We start from the raw sequence: 12,903 nt of genomic DNA, 5'->3' as shown, positions 1-12,903 counted from the left end.
TGAGTGGAAAATGCTTATCAATTAAAGGTAATAATATATTGTAAAATTCCTGTAATTTATTATTACAGTCTTTGTTGTCAAGAGCTGATTGCCAATCGATGCAAGTAAGTTCATTATGAAAGTTATGCGTTGCTTTTTTACCGTAGAAACGTCTATTTGTAACTTTCTGTTGTTTTTTTGCTTTTTTGAGCAGAGGTGGTAATTCAAGTATTTGAACGTCATGGTCTGAGAAACTGCATGGAATCACATAAGCAGTTACATAGTCGCTATAGTCAGTCATTATGTTGTCTAATGCTGTTTTAGTTTTGGTTGTAACTCGTGTGAAATCTGATATCGTAGGTTTGATGTTATGTTCTAACAATGTCTGCAAAAATAATTTAGTCTTACTATCGTTTTTATCTGCGATATTAATATTAAAATCTCCTGCAATTATCATGTTATGTGAGCTGAAATTATTCAAAAAGTTACTTAACTGTTTGATAAAAATGTCAAAACTGGAATTCGGGGACCTGTAGAGTACGAGCAAAAATAAATTTGTACCACTGTCCAACTTTAACATAATTTCACATACTTCAAAATGTCTTTCGATGTAATATTGTGAGACATCAATTACTTGAAAACTATTCGAGTACTCGTTACTAACAAAAATGATGGTGCCTCCGCCTTTTATCGTGGTTCTCGAGGAGTTGGTTGTGACTGAGTATCCCGGCAGATTAATATGCTCGTGTTCCGCGGGTTCAAGCCATGTTTCAGTAAGCATTATTACTATTGGTTTAATCCGAAGTTCGCACTCAATGAAAGCTTCTAGACTAATTAATTTGTTTCTTAATCTATTAATGTTTAAGTGCATTATGCCGAGATTCTCAGTCACATTTTCCTTGCAGTCACAATTCATAAAAAATTATAACTATTATAAAATGTTTCATTAATCTCCTTTAGCGCAGTGTTTATAGAGGTGGCTAATTTAAATTTTCCCTTAGTTCGTAGATGAAAACCATTAATTGCAAAGTCACGTTCGTTAATGTTTTCATCTATGGTTTGGAATTTGACATTATTGTATTTTGACAGAGTCAAGGAGAGTGCTGCATTGACTTTATTGGCAAATATATTGAACCCCTTACTGTTGTGGTTAATGCTCATCGGGATGGAGCAAACTATGACATTACAATGGGAGAGTTTTTTTACAGCTTCTTCTATCATCTGCACTGTTTCTAAGGGGGTGTAAATATTATAATTACAACCTCCGCACATTAAAACTATACAATCTTTATTTGTGAATTGATGACTTTTTTTGTCAACATCTAATAAGACACGATCCGTAGTTCCGTTGTTTATAATGTCCGCAGTGAAGTTGTAGTCTCTACGACGTATCCGAGAAAGCGACGAGATTACTTCCGTTCCGTGGAGATCTGAGATTAGCAGTAAATTTGGCTTAGTTTCTTGTTGTTTATTACGCCTAGGCTCTGTATGTTTTTGAGTACTATTTTGTGTCGTCGGAGAGGAGTGTTGTCGTACCATATTAGTTTCGGGACTAGTGTTCGTGTGAGAGGTCTGTTCTATAGTGTGTTTTAGTTTATCCGTGCTTTTCGAAAGACATTTTATTGTTTTCTGAATTGTGGTGAGAGACATCTCTTTAGTTTTTAGTTCTTCATATTCTCTTTTGAGGATTGAGTGCTTTTTTATAAGAGCGCGTAATCTAGAGGACAGGGATTTAATCTTTCGCCTAAAACCGCAGGTTTTTTGTTCCAAGTCTTTTATTTTATCTATGTTGATAGTCATTTGTTCTTGAGCGGTATACGAAGGCGGGTCATTTGTTTTAATCAAATCGCATAAGGTTCTGTTCTCATTTTCTAACTCAGTGATTCTCATAGCCAAAGAGAGGTTTTCTTTTTCTTTTTTTTCAATTTTGAATTTTAGTGGGGTTAAAATTTCTATGTCATCTGTGCTTAGTGATCCTACGTCCGGTGGTGTGCTATTAGGTATATCCTTAGTAATAAGTCTATCTTCAAGCATGTCATACTGCCGTTCTTTGTCTGCTAGCAGTTGTTTTAATATCTTGTTTTCATTAGCAACGTCCGAGAGCTGCTTTAGTTCTTGTTTCAATTTTTGAATAGTCTTGTCGCCTTCAGTGATTTTTCTTAGGCATGCTCGGTGATCATGTGAACTCTCTTCATCGCTATTAGGAGTTTGTGATGAATCTACAATTTTTCGCTGCCTCAAGGCTGTCCTTCTTAGGCTTTCCATTTTCTTATTCATATTTTGAATGTATTTGTGTCAAAATTATAAAACTATTGATTGTATAAAATGCCAATTGAATAAATTATATTAAAAATTAAAATTGAGTCGAACAATAATGTGCACTTGTGCTGCCCTCTATGGTATGTTGGTTGTTATGATAAATTTATTTGGTTTCTGAACGCACCCTTCCGTTGACCGCCCGCGATGGATGATGTTGGCAGGCGTGGACATATGTCAATTGAATTCGTGTGTCACTGTCAAGTGTCAACGACAGTTTGCTCAATCAGCTGTGCACGTCACTATGTTATCCCGTTATCTTTTGCGAAATATTGAGTTTTTGAATAATAAACGGTTTTCTGTGATCCTTACCGTGGTGTAAAACGTTGAAATGTAGTGCAGCGCAGTCAATTCGATGTGTCTTCGGCCGCGGGGCGACCCACATCACTTGTGTTAACTTCAGCACAATATTCGTAAGGTTTAAACACTGTAGGTTTAATATAAATATGTACATTGGATGCAAAATAAAGATCTCTATCTCTATTTTACTTTTACAATTTCTTATGTGTCAGTCCCTCTCCTTCTCCTATTTGCAGTTTTGAGTCTAAGTCCTTTTATTAACTTGAATATAATTTAAAGAATTATTTTAAAAGCCTTAATTACTACATTTTCCTTTTGATGCTTACACATTTCCAGGTATTAACATTAGCATACAATATAATATTTTACTAAATTAATACCTATTTCATGATTTAGGTACAATAAAATTGTAAGCTTGCCAAGCGTCTTGGACATTAGTTACTTACTGGCAATAACTGATTGACTCAGTTTTACTTGTCTTGTATGATGTTAATATATATGATGCAATTTATAATACTTATAGATAATCCAATGTCAAATAAAGTAGCAATGTTACTCTATTCGTAGAGGTACCACGTCAAGTATATTTAGTTTTACTTGTGAATAGGTTAAGCAAACAATAATCTATATAAATATATTTATATATAATTAATTTGTTAGGTACCTACTAAGATTTACCTGCCTATTTGACCATTGTTATTATCTAATCATAATCATATCTAATTATCGTTCTTTAATTATATGTAATACTTGGATAATATAATATTGACATCAATTAATCCAAATATTTATTTTATTCATTCTATTACTCAAAAAGTAACACAGCAAATATAATATCGAATGTAATATTAATCTAGCAACTTTTGCGAAGAATCATAATTACAATTTATGTTATGAAAATAACGTAACTCCTTCTTACTAATCGGAAGCTGATTTTTCAACTAGTAAGCCAGTAAGTATTGTATTATTATTTCCACAACAATTACTGTCAGACTATCACATAAATATTAATATTTGTATACACTTTTTCTTCGGTTTATTTCAATTACTTTTACTACTTACACACCTTGTATGTCTGTTTCCTATGTCCTGTCATTGGTAAGTATGTCATTTAACTTCAATAAACATCTTACAACGAACCAATGGAACTCCATTATCTTAACCATGATCCCATGAAATACAGAGTAAGTAGGTACACAAGAATACACTGTTCGAATGTTTACTTTACCATTTTAGCGTTACGTTTAACGGTTCTGTTTAATATGACCTAGGGTTTTGGTCTTTTGGGTCTTAGTGTAGATTAGTACCATATATGTGTACTCTTGGGTAGATCCATGAAGTGGCTCTAGATGCAACTTTAATCTACTAGTTTTACTAAATTAGTTAGTCTCAACTAATTAAACATCAATCAGGCACTGTCATTGAGGGCGATCAAGATCACGGTTAATTCGAATACTTATTGTTTTTATTTTCTAATGTATACCTACTCAGACACACTATTTACTTATTTGATTGTTTCTGTTTTGTTTTAATGTATCGGTTCTGAGACTATGTATAATTTCCAATGTATGTATTGTCTCTACCGCATACCTAAGCGTTTTGGCATCCTTAATTATTGTAGTTTTATGCATGTGACTGAAATAGGGAAATATATTTTCCAGTAAATTGCCTTTTAATTACACCTGATTATAATTAGTCATCACATCACACATATCACTCATCTTAATCTGAGTAGGTGTACCTACTACCTAGGTACTTAAAAGGTACTTCGTCATCTACCTGTCAACCGACAAAAGTCGTATGTCTATTTACAAGGCATTAGGTTAACCGCTGTTCACTAGAGTTTTGCGGTTAGTACCTAAGTCATGTTTGCCTTGGGTATAGTTTCGTAGTATAGTTAGTAAGCTGTGCTTCCTCACTGTGCAAGGCTCCACGCATCGCCACTCCCGTTTTTACAGCATTGACTTTAGGTACTACATGACATGATGTATTATGACAGGGCCAGCGCATCTATTTACGTACCTTTTGTACTTGGGTTTGTGATTGAGCTTTGTCCTGATTATTATTCAATAGAATCATGTATTCCGGCTTTAAAATAGATTGGGATTGGAATTTATAATATGAAATCTTGGTCATATACGATTTTGAAGGAATTGTATATCCTCATCTATTTATAGATTTTATTTGGGCAGTTTAGGCATGCCTCTGTGTTCCACAGTTTCCACGGCTGCGCCAAATGTATTATTATCCTGGTCACCTGCTTGTTTCTATTAAACTATAATTTAACGCGTCCTCTAACTGTTCCAACAGAATGGCTACAACAATCTTTAATCGGAATACCGTCTATTAAGTCGTCGTATACTTTATATACTTGCTTTGTTCGTTTTTATTAGGGTTCCGTAGCCAAATGGCAAAAAACGGAACCCTTATAGATTCGTCATGTCTGTCTGTCTGTCTGTCCGTCTGTCTGTCCGTCCGTATGTCACAGCCACTTTTCTCCGAAACTATAAGAACTATACTGTTGAAACTTGGTAAATAGATGTATTCTGTGAACCGCATTAAGATTTTCACACAAAAATAGAAAAAAAACAATAAATTTTTGGGGTTCCCCATACTTCGAACTGAAACTCAAAAATTTTTTTTTCATCAAACCCATACGTGTGGGGTATCTATGGATAGGTCTTCAAAAATGATATTGAGGTTTCTAATATCATTTTTTTCTAAACTGAATAGTTTGCGCGAGAGACACTTCCAAAGTGGTAAAATGTGTGTCCCCCCCCCTGTAACTTCTAAAATAAGAGAATGATAAAACTAAACAAAATATATGATGTAGATTACCATGTAAACTTTCACCGAAAATTGGTTTGAGCGAGATCTAGTAAGTAGTTTTTTTTTTATACGTCATAAATCGCCTAAATACGGAACCCTTCATGGGCGAGTCCGACTCGCACTTGGCCGCTTTTTAAGCTGATACATTGAGTACTTATCTATACGAACATCTGCAAAATGCCGTAAATTTATGATACGGGTACAAGTTAGAGGAAGGTTAAATTGTAGTACTTTACAGGAAATATTTTTTTCGAATATATTTGTAAAATTGAAAATCTACCTGAATCTATATTAGTAGGTATGCCTATTCCCGAGGCCATCCATCTATACCTACGCCTTAAGTGAACTGGAACAGTAGGCAGAGGCACCAATTATATAATTTTCGCTGCTTATTATATAATTTTGAATTAAATAAATACATAGCAGGTTACTCTACTAACATTATGTCAGTTTATTACTATTTTGCCTCCCTATTAAGTCTAATGGTGGTATCTGGGACATTTTGGATGACCTATGACAAGATCCTATCGTTAGTACCAACCAACTCTATATCGCGTCTACTAGACTTGTTACTAGGTACATTTGACCCTTTTGGCTTGTTAGTACTGGGTAGTTGAACATAATACTAATTATACCTTGTTTATATCGTAGGTAAGCGTTATGATTTCGCTGTATCATTTATTTTATTTTGCTAGTACCAGTGGAACATTCAACCTACTACTTATTTATTTTGCCAGTACCAGTTGAACGTTTCAATTCAACCTACTAATTATTTGTTTTGCTAGTACCAATTGAACAATTTCAACCTACTACTTATTTGTTTTGCTAGTACCAGTTGAACATATCAACCTACTACTTATTTGTTTTGCTAGTACCAGTTGAACACTTCAACCTACTACTTATTTGTTTTGCTAGTACTAGTTGAACGTTCCATCCTACTAATTATTTGTTTTGCGTCATTAGTAGTTAATTATACCAACTGCAGCATATAGATGTGATGTACAGTTTACTTCTTGTAATTTATTTTTCTTGTTAGTCCGACTCCGACTTACTACTCAATTCATTTGATGCTGAGTTTACGTGTCTACTCCTACAGTAAAACAATAACAAAGCCCTCGGCATTCATCAGTCTAAGTACATATCTACAGTTCTTGACTCACTTGACATCGTAACGGTGCTTGATAATTTTACTGATCCGTTACCTGCTAGCATTCTTTATTGTCATAACATACCTATGTATATATAAATACATGTTAAGTCGACACCAAGTTAGGTAACAGCGATTCATACCATTTCAATTGATTATAAGTATTATAACAGGTTATTTTAATCGAACAATATTTCTTTTAGGACATAAGGTCCCTAAAAATTTATACAACTATACCGACTTAATATGCAGGTTTCTCAATAGGTTTCCTTATGTAAAAATATCTTAGTAATTACACAACTAAGTAGGTAGGTATATTTTAAGTATGAACGGCAAATACACAACAACTCATAATAATCGTGATTTCCGCGAAGATAGTTTGATTATTTACCCTTTATATCATATGAATTCTAATATACGATTTTGAGTCAGAAAATAAACCATGTACCAATTGTATTTGTAACACGCAAACCATCAGCATATTCGTTTCTGTCACTACATGGAAAAATTAATACACCGGTGCCACATCATTCTAATAATGCAACATGAGTACATTATTTTTTGTAGGATTTTCCCAATTATTGATCTATCTTGCATTGATTGCACTTTTGGATTTACAATTGGTAACCAGGCTCACGAACAGTAGCTACTGTCAAAGAGTTAGTGTAATAAGCAAGCGCATATTTCTTCTTTGCTTGGTAAACATTCCTCCCGAGCTACCTACCATCAATTACTCACTAAATAGTTGTAAAGTTAACTACTGTTCTTATGTAAACAGTCGACAAAATCAACTGTGCATATACATAATTGTTTTTATTAACATTGATTGTAAACAAAACTATAAAATTAGGTATTTATATTTATTATTATTGGGGTAGTATCGGGCCTTTGAGTGTCACGTCGACCACGTATTGATCTATGGTGACGGCCCTTTAAAGTTCATTACTAATGCCCGTTGCATCCAGAAAATTACAGATGCTTTGGGCCGTAACGTTCTGTACCTCATAGGGTTGCAATACATGTCGCCCTAAGTAGGTATAAAATTAGGTATAGGTACAAGATCTACCTTTTTACAGTTTACACTAATATATAAATTCTGCACTAGTTTCTTTAATACTCCTCTGACGTGAGTTTGGAATTTCATAACCTAGTTACGTAACAAAGTCGTTGCAATTTTAATATTTCCGTATTATGTACAACCGTACGTCACTCGTTACACCGAATATCACCTCGCCCAAACTTTTGTATTGCCTGAATACAATCGGAAGCTCGGGAGCAAATGGACAACTACGGTAGCTATTAGGTTAGGATTTCCATACCTTAGGTATTTTGTTTTTTTTTTCCGCCACCGTTACCTTTCCTTTTCGTAATTTTTTTTTGGTGATGTTTTATCCTCGTCGCCATTTGTGACGTCCAGGCGCCGTTGTGTACTGGGTGACCAAATGAAACAACTGTTATCGCTTGTGCACTCCGCAGCCACGCGCACGCCATGACACTTCCCTATGGAGTGAAGCTAGCGGGTAGTTGCGTCGTACTGTTTATTATGTAACCGTCACACTTACAGTTTTCTTTCATTTAATTTGTTTCGTTGAGTAGGTAGTTAGAGAGTATATCGAGTGTTTTAGTAGCTAAAATTATTGAAATTATGTAGGTTCCTTTTCCTACGCGCTTTGTTCAACACGTTTCGTTTTTTTATCAATTACTTACGAGTCAGTTAGACAGTTACAAAAGGCTGAAATGGTCGGCCGCGCAAAAATTTACAAAATGTTTTAATAACGTACCTAGAATTATTGCTGTTTTGATAAAAATTCTATGTCTAAAGCATACATTGAAAAGTAATTAAAAGTAGCCTACGCTTCTGCAGTTCCATTAATAAGGCTTAGCTATTGCGGTTACATTTGTTTGCCGTTAATCGGCTTCCGTAATAAAGCTGCAAACATAAATATTCCCATTACTACCGCTATTACAGTCGACATCAAAAATATGTATGCATATTTCACCTTATTGCCAGGAAATAAGGTGCAAATTGTGAACATGTTTTTGATGTCGAGCCTGCCCGTCGTCGGCTCGCGTTTGTCGCAAGCCAGAATCCCTGTAATGTGCAGCGTGTATAACATTATTATACATTGCATTTTAAGTGCAGATTCTCGCCTCACGGTAAGCGCCTTACATTGCTATGCATCCCTTTAAATATCAACCGTTTTATGAAAAGTGTTTCCGCGTAACATGAATACAATAAAAGTATTACGTACCGATCTTCTTTCGAGTATCTTTGATATTGAACGCATACCGCTACCGAGTGTTGTCGGTATTCGTTCAGCGCATCGTCTAGGACTGTTTTGTATATACGTATATCCATTTGTAGTTCCCATATATCAATCATGAATTAGTCCTGTTATTAGTAGTCAGTGTTTGTCTACGTCACCACATATTTGCGCCACTGTATGCCTCGTTTGCCCTCTATATCCAAAAGCAATGTATCAAACACCCAAATAACTTGACCCATTTGTTGAACCTTTGTCGTCTAATTATTGTTAGATTCAAGCGCCCAGTCGGGTCAGCTTAAAGTGGTTGTTCGAAGTGTACTTGCGAGTAGAGAAGCATGTTTTATTCATGCCACGATGCTCGAATGCTGCGAATAACCGCCTAATTGTAGGTAGGTGGTGAGATTTGGGTTGTGCGATCAGTGTTACCAACTTAGCACATTAGGTGCTTTTGGCACATTCTGCTTAGCACATTTAGACCTATTCAAACAAAAAGTCATACAAAGAAAATTCTAACAAAAAGTCATTTAAAGGACAAAAGTGCTTCTGTGTCAATTTCCTACCAACCAAAACCACAGCACCACGTCCTGAACTGTAAACATGTGTCCTGTGAGTGACAATTGGCCTGCCTTTATTATTAGGTACCTACGATTTAGAATAATTTTCCTGCTCATCTACTTAAATAAAAAAAAATCTACTTAGTCGGTATCTTTTTTTAATTCCTAGTGGGCAACACTGGCCTCTCCATCGACAGCGAATGTGCCACTTTACTTGTTATCCTAATAATAACGTTCGGAGCATAAACGGGGTAACGTCGAACGGGCGAATGATAAATTGATTGATCACACCGAACCGTCAACTCAAAATGAATGAGCAGCAGCTGCGCTCCTGTTCTAGTTTTTCTATTACATTTTAACAAGTTCTTTATCCTCCATACAAAAGGTACCTAATCTCCACTTAATTAAATTTCGCTATAGCTCACTCCTGAAAGTGAAAATGTATTCCTTAATCTCTTGTCTGTATATATAATAAGGATCCTGACCGAATTGTTAGTAATCTTTTTCCAATTTATTGAGAACGATTTTAATCTGCTCTATACAGAACAACAGAGGTTTGATCACCACACACATGTGAAACGAATAAGTCTATTTCAAAATTTTGGACGTAGACTGTAAAATTAACAATGTTTTGGCTTCAATTCAGATGTGAACGTACCTATAGTGTATCCTTTTGAATAAACTTTTGGCAAACGCGGTTTGCTTTCCATACGGATGCCATGGAACATTTTAATTATACTGAACACGGGGAAATTGCACGGCTGCATTTATTTGGGCGTGTACTCGTACATATTCCCACTCAAAATTTATGGTAATATATTTGTGTACGCATAAATTTACCCCATCTTTAGTGTGTAGTAGAGAATAACACCGGTGTGTAGCTATTATGGGACGGCTTTTGTGTAGGGTTAGCAGACGAACAATTCTGGATTTTTGATTATTTGTACGGACCGTGTTAAACCATCTTGTGAAAACCGAAAAAAATATCAGGTTTTACTTTGTAACCAAAATGTGCACAGTATGCGTTCTTATGTTGTCTAAATATTTGTATATTGTTTCAACCCCACGTTGATTGTTTTTCCTAAATTAGAAATACAATAGTGTGGAATTCATACCTGGTACTTGAAAAATATATAAGATATCGGTATTTTTCAAGCAAGAGTGACAATTGTCTAGAAGTTAAATTTTTAGCCTTTTCGTCACTTTCTGTCAGAGCAGCTGGCATACCACCATACCGCCCAACTCGAGGTTCGATCGATAAAAGCTACTAGCCTCTGCTAATTAAAATATAGTTTCATTGTCAATCCAGGAATTTACCAGGAATTTAGACATTGGAATCTTGCAACCCTATTTCCTGCCGGTGCCGATAAACCGAGCGGCATTACTAGCGAGTCTAGCGAGCTAGGTTTTAGCCTAGCCTAGGTTTTAGTCGGAGATGCGACAGCGCCGTACTTTATCCGCAACAGCTGTTCGTTCGACGCGAAAAATACTGCTAGGTACATTTAATCAAACCAATGTTTCTTTTACTAAAAAGATTGTTGTTCTTATTAGATTTTTTTGATACTTGGAACGTGGCTTATTGCATTTTATTTGACTTAAATACATTAAAAGGCAGCTATTTCGCTTGCTGTTTCCTTTGTTTTCTCCTTCGTAGTTATTAGACTCCAATAAAAAACGCCATTCTGGTAAAAAAAACTATAATATTTTTTTTTACTAATTTACGACATAACTCTGGTTTCCTTGCCATAATTGTTAAACCAACGTTTTAGGCCAATACCATAATTGATTTTTACGCGCGATTTAATATGTACGCCCTCGTTATTAGCCCGTAAATATTTCCGTTCCCTTGTTCCGATGCGCCTAATGGAATTATCCCAATGATAGCTTCAAATTAATTCCAGTGGTAGACCTTTTAAATTCTGTCCCTGCGGGTCGCGCCGTGCGAGGGTATGTCGGCCTTGTATTCTTAATGCTTGTATACCTACTCTATTTCTCAGCCAGTGTAAAACTGTCACAAATCCGATTTTTTATACGACGGTGACGTATCGTATATAATGAATGTTAAATATTTGCTCTATCGGGCGGGCCTATGAATTTTTGATACACGCGATAGAAAGTGACAGACACTGTGCGACCTTCATATTCGTATATATAAAGAAAATTTTAAAGTTCTAATGCGGATTCGCTCGGAAGGCGGCCAGCCTAAAATGAGACTGGGCTGGTCACGTCTGCCGAATGTCTAATGAATTGTGTGGCGAAATCACTACGGAGTGGGAGCCCGAAAACTAGAAATGGGGATCTGGCAGTCGTCGGCGACGGTGGGATGAACTGGACTTCTTTTTCGGGTTTGGCCAGAACCATCACTGGAAATATTGGGAAAGGGACAGGACAGGCTCCAAATAATATAACAATAAAAATTAATGCCGAATCTGGTTCGACTGAGCCTTCGACTCGCACTTGATTGTACAGTTGGAATGACACGTCTGAACATACATAAATATTGTTGTATAAGGCCTTTGTGTAACCTTAATTTTACCGAGTAAATAAAAGTCTTATACATTAAATTTGCACCGCTTAATTTAATTTGTTTTTCATTTTAATACATTTATTTTCAATGTTATTGCGAGGCGTTTGCTGTAACAATTGTTCGTTTTGCTTTGGATGTGTCATTCTTTTAACGATAAGGAAAATGAAATATACTTTTCATCACACTCGTTCAGTAAATGTGGAATTGCACGCAGGCTTAGCAGGAGTAATAGAAAAAGCGTTTTCCCTAGGGAGTAATGAAGTTTCTAGTACCATAATTAACAGTTTTTCGTCTTTATACTTCATTTTTGTATCGCAAGTGTGATGAAAAACATTGTGTGTAACTCGGGGCGTAATAATATTGCAAACTCGAGTTTAAATTACTCTCGTTTGCAATATTTAACTTACGCCCCAACGCCCCATGTTGCACAATGTACTATAATTACAAACTGACAATAACAAGTTCCTTTGCAAACTTTTTGGCTTATGATAAGAGCAGGCCATGGGCCCTGGCTTATTTAGTTTTAACTGGAAATTGTAAAATAATTAGACTGCTAATACGATTTATTAGTCTAAACCGTTCACAATATCTTTTCTATTGATTGTATAGTACGGTGTTGAAAAATATTTCGTTTGCTTTATTTACCTAGACAGGGCCGGATTAAACATGTCGGGGCCCCTAGGCAGTGCAATGCTCGGGGCCCCCTTACAGTTAATTCTGCATACATAAGTTCAGTTGTTCAGTACAGGGAAGTAAGTTTGCGGTTTTAATTTCAACCTTCAGGTGTCGGTTGAGCCGATCCGAACATGCCGAACGATGTCTTTTTCGCTCTTGCGTGGACATAAAGGTTTTTTATATTAGTTTTTGCCGATTCCTCCTTGCGTCCAGTGTGGGGAGAGCTCTTTTTTTCTCAATAAGTAGTTAAATATTTTGCGAGGCTTAACAGCGATTGTCCGACCATACGAGCCACATGATTAAATTCAG

Source organism: Cydia amplana, chromosome 18 (genome assembly GCF_948474715.1).
Source record: "Cydia amplana chromosome 18, ilCydAmpl1.1, whole genome shotgun sequence".
Lineage (NCBI taxonomy): Eukaryota > Metazoa > Arthropoda > Insecta > Lepidoptera > Tortricidae > Cydia > Cydia amplana.
Note: the sequence above shows the minus strand (reverse complement) of the source record.